We start from the raw sequence: 6687 nt of genomic DNA on the forward strand, positions 1-6687 counted from the left end.
TCTTCTACTCGTCAGTCTGGCTTGCCTTAGTCCTGCCAGGTATTCAGGAGAGTGCTGAATTTCCCTGCGATACACTGTTCCTCTGTGTTGTAAACCACAGTCCTGATTTTAAAGCAGGCCGTGTTTGTTTCCCAGACTGCCTTAATTTGTATTTAGCAAAGAGTCAGTTTGTGGCTCAGCCTCTGGGTGGCAGTGTTTTGGGGTTGGCCTCTGAGGCTATAGGGCCTCTCTTTCCAGTAGCTTGGGTTTATCGTCTCTATTGCACTTAAAAAACTGGTTTGGGGAAGTCCACTGCCCAGAGCTGGTTCCTTAATAGTTCGGTTCTCTATTTTATTCCATTGGTCTATATGTCTGTTTTTATGCCAGTAACAGGCAGTTTTGAGAATAGTGGCTTTGTAATACAGCTTGATATGTGGTATTGAGATCCCTCCTACTTTATTCTTCTTTCTCAGGATTGCTGCAGCTATTCGGGGTCTTTTTTAAATTCCAGATGAATTTTTGGAGAGTTCTTTCTAGATCTGTGAAATATGCTGTTGGTATTTTAATGGGGAGTGCATTGAATCCATAGATTGCTTTGGGTAGTATGGATATTTTGATGATGTTGATTCTACCAATCCATGAACACAGTATGTTCTTCCATCTGTTTATGTCTTACTCTATATCTTTTTTCAATGTCCTGTAGTTTTCTGGGTAGAAGTCTTTTACTTCCTTGGTTAAGTTTATCCCTAGGTATCTTAATTTTTTTGGTACAATGGTAAATGGGATTTTTTAAAAAATTTCTCTTTCTGTAAGTTCACTATTGGCATATAAAAATGCCATAGATTTCTTGGCATTAATTTTGTATCCTGCTACATTGCCATATTCATTTATTACTTCTAATAATTTTTTGATTAAGTCTCTAAGGTTTTCTATGTACAGTATCATGTCATCTGCGAATAATGACAATTTTATTTCTTCTTTTCCAATCTGGATGCCTTTTATTTCTTCTTCTTGTCTGATCACTTTGGCTAGCACTTCCAGTACTATGTCTAACAGGAGTGGTGAAAGTGGGAATCCCTGCCTTGTTCCTGTTCTTAAGGGAAATGTTTTTAGCTTTTGGCCATTGTGTATGATGTTAGCTGTAGGTTTTTCATATAAGGCTTTTATTATGTTGAGGTATGATCCCTCTATTCCCACTTTGCTGAGCGTTTTTATCAGAAAAGGTTGTTGGGCTTTGTCAGATGCCTTTTCTGCATCAATCAATATGATTATGTGATATTTGTCTCTCAGTTTGTTTATGCGATGTGTCATGCTTATTGATTTTCAGATATTGTACCAGCCTTGCATTCCTGGAATAAATCCCACTTGGTCATGTTGTATGATCTTTCTAATGTAATGCTGGATCTGGTTTGCTAGAATTTTACTGATGAATTTGGCATCTATGTTCATGAGGTAAATTGGCCTGTAATTCTCATTCTTTGTGGTGTGTTTATATGGTTTTAGGTTTAGGCAGGGGTGGGCAAACTTTTTGACTCGAGGGCCACAATGGGTTCTTAAACTGGACCAGAGGGCCGGAACAAAAGCATGGGTGGAGTGTTTGTGTGAACTAATATAAATTCAAAGTAAATATCATTACATAAAAGGGTATGGTATTTATTTTTTTTAGTTTTATTCATTTCAAATGGGCCGAATCCGGCCCGCGGGCCGTAGTTTGCCCATGGCTGGTTTAGGGTAATGGTGGCTTCATAGAAAGAGCTTGGAAGTGTGCCTTCCTCTTGAATTTTTTGTAATAGTCTGAGAAGGATTCTTTGAATGTTTGGTAAAACTCCCCTGTGAAGCCTTCTGGTCCAGGGCTTTTGTTTGCTGGAAGCTTTTTGATTACTGTTTCAATGTCATCAGTAGTTATTGGCCTATTCAGGTTTTTTGATTCTTCTTGATTGTGTTTTAGAAGCTCATATTTTTCTAGAAATGTGTCCATTTCATCGAGGTTGTCCAGTTTGTTGAAGTAGAGTTGTTCATAGTATTTTTTGACAATTCTTTGTATATCAGAGGGTCAGTTGCTAATTCACCTCTTTCATTTCTGATTTTGTTTATTTGGGTCCTCTCCCTTTGTTTCTTGGTGAAGCTGTCTAGAGATTCATCAATCTTGTTAATCCTTTCAAAGAACCAGCTCTTGGTTTCATTGATATTTTGTAGTGTATTTTTTGGTCTCCTTGTCATTTAATTCTGCTCTGATCTTTATTATTTCCTTCCTTCTGGATACTGTCGGTTTTTCTTTTTGCTCTCTTTCTAATTCTTTGAATTGTAGAGTTAGATTATTTATTACCATTTTTTCTTGTTTTTTGAGGTAAGCCTGTAGAGCTATGAACTTCTCTCTCGAGACTGCTTTCATTGTGTCCCATAAATTTTGGATTGTTGTGTTTTCATTGTCATTTGTTTCCAGGATGCTTTTTATTTCTTCTTTGATCTCTCTGATAACCCAGTCATTGTTTAATAGCATGCTATTTAACCTCCAAGTATTTTATTTTTTCCAATGTTTTTATTGTAGTTGATTTCTAGTTTTATGTCATTATGATCTGGGAAGATGCTTGTTATGATTTCTATTCTCTTGAATTTGAAGAGACTTTGCCTGTGTCTTAATATACATTCTACCTTTGAAAATGTCCCATGTGCACTGGAGAAGAATGTATATTCTGTAGCTTTGGGGTGAAATATTCTGAAGATGTCACTTAAGTCCATCTGATCTAGTGAGTCATTTAGGATTGCTGTTTCTTTGCTGATTTTTTGTTTAGAGGATTTATCCAGTGGTTCCAGTGGGGTATTTAAGTCCCCTACTCTTACTGTATTGCTATCGATTTCTCCCTTGATATGTTTTTGGTTGCTCCTGTGTTGGGTGCATATATGTTTACCAGAGTTATACCTTCTTATTGTATTGATCCCTTTAGTGTTATGTAGTGGTCTTCCTTATCTCTTGTTATGGCCTTTACTTGAGGTCTATTTTGTCAGATATAAGTATCGCAACCCCAGCTTTTTTCTCATTTCCATTTGCCTGACAAAATTTTTTCCATCCCTTCACTCTCAGTCTGTGTGAATCCTTTGTTCTAAGGTGGGTCACTTGCAGACAGTAAATATATGGGTCACGTTTTCTTATCCACTCAGCTACCCTGTGTCTTTTGATTGGAGAATTTAATCCATTTACATTTAATGTTATTATTGAAAAATACTTGTTTGTGGTCATTTTTATTCTTAACCCTTTGAGTGCCAACCAATATTCTAGGAACTATGCTAAAATTGCCAAGGCATTTTTGCTGATTTTACAGCAGTTTAGGAAAAAAAATTATGAATCGCAAGTAAATAAAATTACATATTCAAAAACTTGAGGAAACCTTTACTACATTGACATATTTATCAATATCATCATCACTAATAAAAGGAGACTTAGAACTGGACACCATTTCTAAGCTTTGATAGCGCTCCCGCACTTTTGGCAAAAGACAGGAGGAGCACGATCGCGCTCCCTGGCACTCAAGGGGTAATGTTTGTGTTTCTTCTTGTCTTTCTGTTTCTTCTTTTTACAGCAGTCCCTTTAGCATTTCTTGCATTGCTGGCTTGGTGATAATAAACTCACTTAGCCCCCCCCTTTTTTTTTTCTGTGAAGCTCCTGATTTCACTTTCAATTTTGAATGATAGCCTTGCTGGATATAGTATTCTTGGATTCATTCCCTTGCTTTGCATCACTTTGTATATTTCATTCCATTCCCTTTTTGCCTGGTATGTTTCTGTTGAGAAGTCAGCTGATATTCTAATAGGAGATCCCTTGTAGGTAACTTTCTGTCTCTCTCTGGCAGCCATTAAGATTCTTACTTTGTCGTTGGTGTTTGCCAGTTTAATTATGATGTGTCTTGGTGTTGGTCTTTTGGGGTTCATCTTGTTTGGCACTCTATGTGCTTCTTGGACTTGTGTAGTTTTTTTCTTGCTAGTATCAGGGAAGTTTTGCGTCATTATTTCTTCAAACAGGTTTTCTATTCCTTGCTTCTCCCCCTCTCCTTTTGGTACCCCTCTTAAGCGAATGTTGTTTTGTTTTTTATTTTTCAAAGCTCCCTTAGGCTCTCCTCTTGCTTTTTAAGTTTTGGGTTTTTTTTTTCCAGTTGCTCCTGTGTTTTTGTGGTTTTTTTTCTACCTTGTCTTCTAATTTGCTGATTTATCCTCAGTCTCTTCTAGTCTGCTGTTTAAGCCTTCCATTGTGTTCTTTATTGAAGCTATGCTGTTCTTCATTTTCTCTTGGTTTCTTTTCATGTTGGTGACATTCTTATTCAGCTCCTTATAATTCTCATTGAGTTGTGTGTATTTGTCATCCAGCCATCTGAGCATCCTTATAACCATTACTCTGAATTCTTTCTCTGATAAGTTAGTAGCCTCAATTTCATTTAACTCCCTTTCTGGTGACTCCTCTTTTTCTTTCCTTTGTGGATTGATTTTTTGTCTTCCCATGTTTTGCTGTAATGTTTTAATTGTAGCTCCAATTGCTTTGCTACCCAGTTTCTGCTGTCTGGTACCCTTGGTTGAAATCACGCATGCCCAGAGGGAACTCACAATGGCATCCAGGAACCGCCTGTTGGGGTGGGGGGTCTCCAGAGGCCTGTGTTCTGGAAAGGCATGACTGTGGTGTCCAGAGTTCTGTATTGTGGGGTGGGAAGACTCAGCTTTTGCTGCTGCCTCTATGGTTGGATACACGTGATCCAAGAGTCAGTTCACAGGGGCACCTGTGGTGTGTTTGCCAGCAGGGTGTACTGACACCTCTGAAGGGCCCTGGCACTGATGCCACAGGATTGCAGTGTCTGTGGGCAGGTATCCCAGAAGAGGGATTTCAGCATTTCTACAGCCCAGCAGTGCACTCCTGTTTGTTTGAGTGCATGTCCAGTAGGGCTCACAGCTGGGCCCCAGGGCTGCCTGTTGAGCGGTGGTCTTGGGAGACCTGCACGCTGGAAAAACATGCAACTGTAGTGTCCAGATTTCTGCAGCTGTGGGGTGGGGAACCTCAGTTTTTGCTGATGCACCTGTGGTGGATAGGCGCGTGTTCCCAGTGGTGGCACACAGGAGCACCTGCAATGAGTTACTAGTGCAGGCACACTGAAGCACTCTGAAGGGCCCTGGGACCCTTAATCGAGATGTCTTTGGGCAGGTCTCCAGGATGGGTGAATTCAGAATTTCTACTGCCCAGGGGAGTGTGTCCCTATTAGTCCAAAATCGGACCCAGCAGAGGCTCACTGCAGCTTCCCAAAGTGCCCTGTGGATAGATGGGCTCAGGGGGAGTGAGAAATTCTGGCAATGCAGTCTCATCAGGAGACCCCTTTCCTTATATATGGCCCCATGAATATGCCGGGTAGCAAAGGCATAGCGCGAGTCAGTGTAGATGTTGGCACGCTTATTCTTACTGAGTTCTAGGGCTTTTACTAGGGCCCAAAGTTCTGCCCTTTGTGCTGACCACCCTTCAGGCAGAGCCTGTGCCTCAATTGTCTCAAAGTTTGATACCATTGCATATCTGGCTCATCTTTTTCCTTCATCTAAGAAGCTACTGCTATCTGTGAACAATACTAAGTCCAGACTCTGTAAGGACTTGTCTGTTCGATCTGGCTGGCTGGAATAAACCTCCTCTAGGACTTCTAGGCAATCATGCTCAGGGGTTCCCTCAGCAACAGGTAAAAAGGTGGCAGGATTGAGAGTTATCACTGCTTCTAATTGTACCTGCAGATTTTCACATAAGAGCCCTTGATACTGAGTTTTTCAAGCATAAGTCACCCAGGGCTGCCCCCTTGCTTCCATCAGGGTGATAACACTATGAGGTACTTTTACATTTAAATTTTGTCCTAAGTTAAGCTTATCCACTTCTTTGACTAATAATGCTGTGGCTGCAAGGGCTCTGGGACACAGGGGCCACCAGGAGGCAACTGGGTCAATCTACTTAGAGAGATAGGCTACTGGTCTTTGCAGGGGTCCAAACTCCTGGATTAGAACTCCTAGGTCTACCCCGCTGTTCTCGTAAATGAAGAGATTAAAGTCCGGCATCACATCTGGTAGTCCTAGTGCTTGGGCCCTCAGTGAGCTTTGCCTTTATGGTGATGAAGGCTTTCTCTTGCTCGGGACTATAGTTGATGGGTGCATTTTCTTCCCCTTTTAAAGCTTCATAGAGAGGTTTAGCCAAGTCTGAAAACCCTGGTATCCAATTCGACAGAACCCTGCCACTCCCAGGAATTCCCGAATCTGCCACTGGGTGTAAGGGCCTGGGATGGCACATACTGCCTGCTTTCTTTCAGTCCTTAGCCTTCATTTACCTTGGGGTGATTCATAAGCCTAGTTACTTGACTTCTTTCTGACAAATCTGTGCTTTTCGTAGGACACCCGATAACCTGTTTTCAGGTTAATAGTCTTGGAAATGCTTGTGTTTCTTCCCAGCACTGAGCTCCGTGGAGCTTAGCCAGTATGAGGTCATCTACATATTGGAGTAGAACCACACCCAAGTCCTGCCCTGGGAACTTAGATCAAATGTTAGTGCTCAACTAAAAAGAGTAGGGGCATTCTTGAACCCTTGTGGCAGTCTGGTCCAGGTGTACTGCTCTTTGGCCCCATAGTTGGGTTTTTTCCAATTCAAAGGCGAAAAGGGGGCTGGCTAGAAGGTGCCAACTGAAGGCAGAAAAAGTCATCTTTCAG

Source organism: Myotis myotis, unplaced genomic scaffold (genome assembly GCF_014108235.1).
Source record: "Myotis myotis isolate mMyoMyo1 unplaced genomic scaffold, mMyoMyo1.p scaffold_m19_p_11, whole genome shotgun sequence".
Taxonomy (NCBI): Eukaryota; Metazoa; Chordata; class Mammalia; order Chiroptera; family Vespertilionidae; genus Myotis; species Myotis myotis.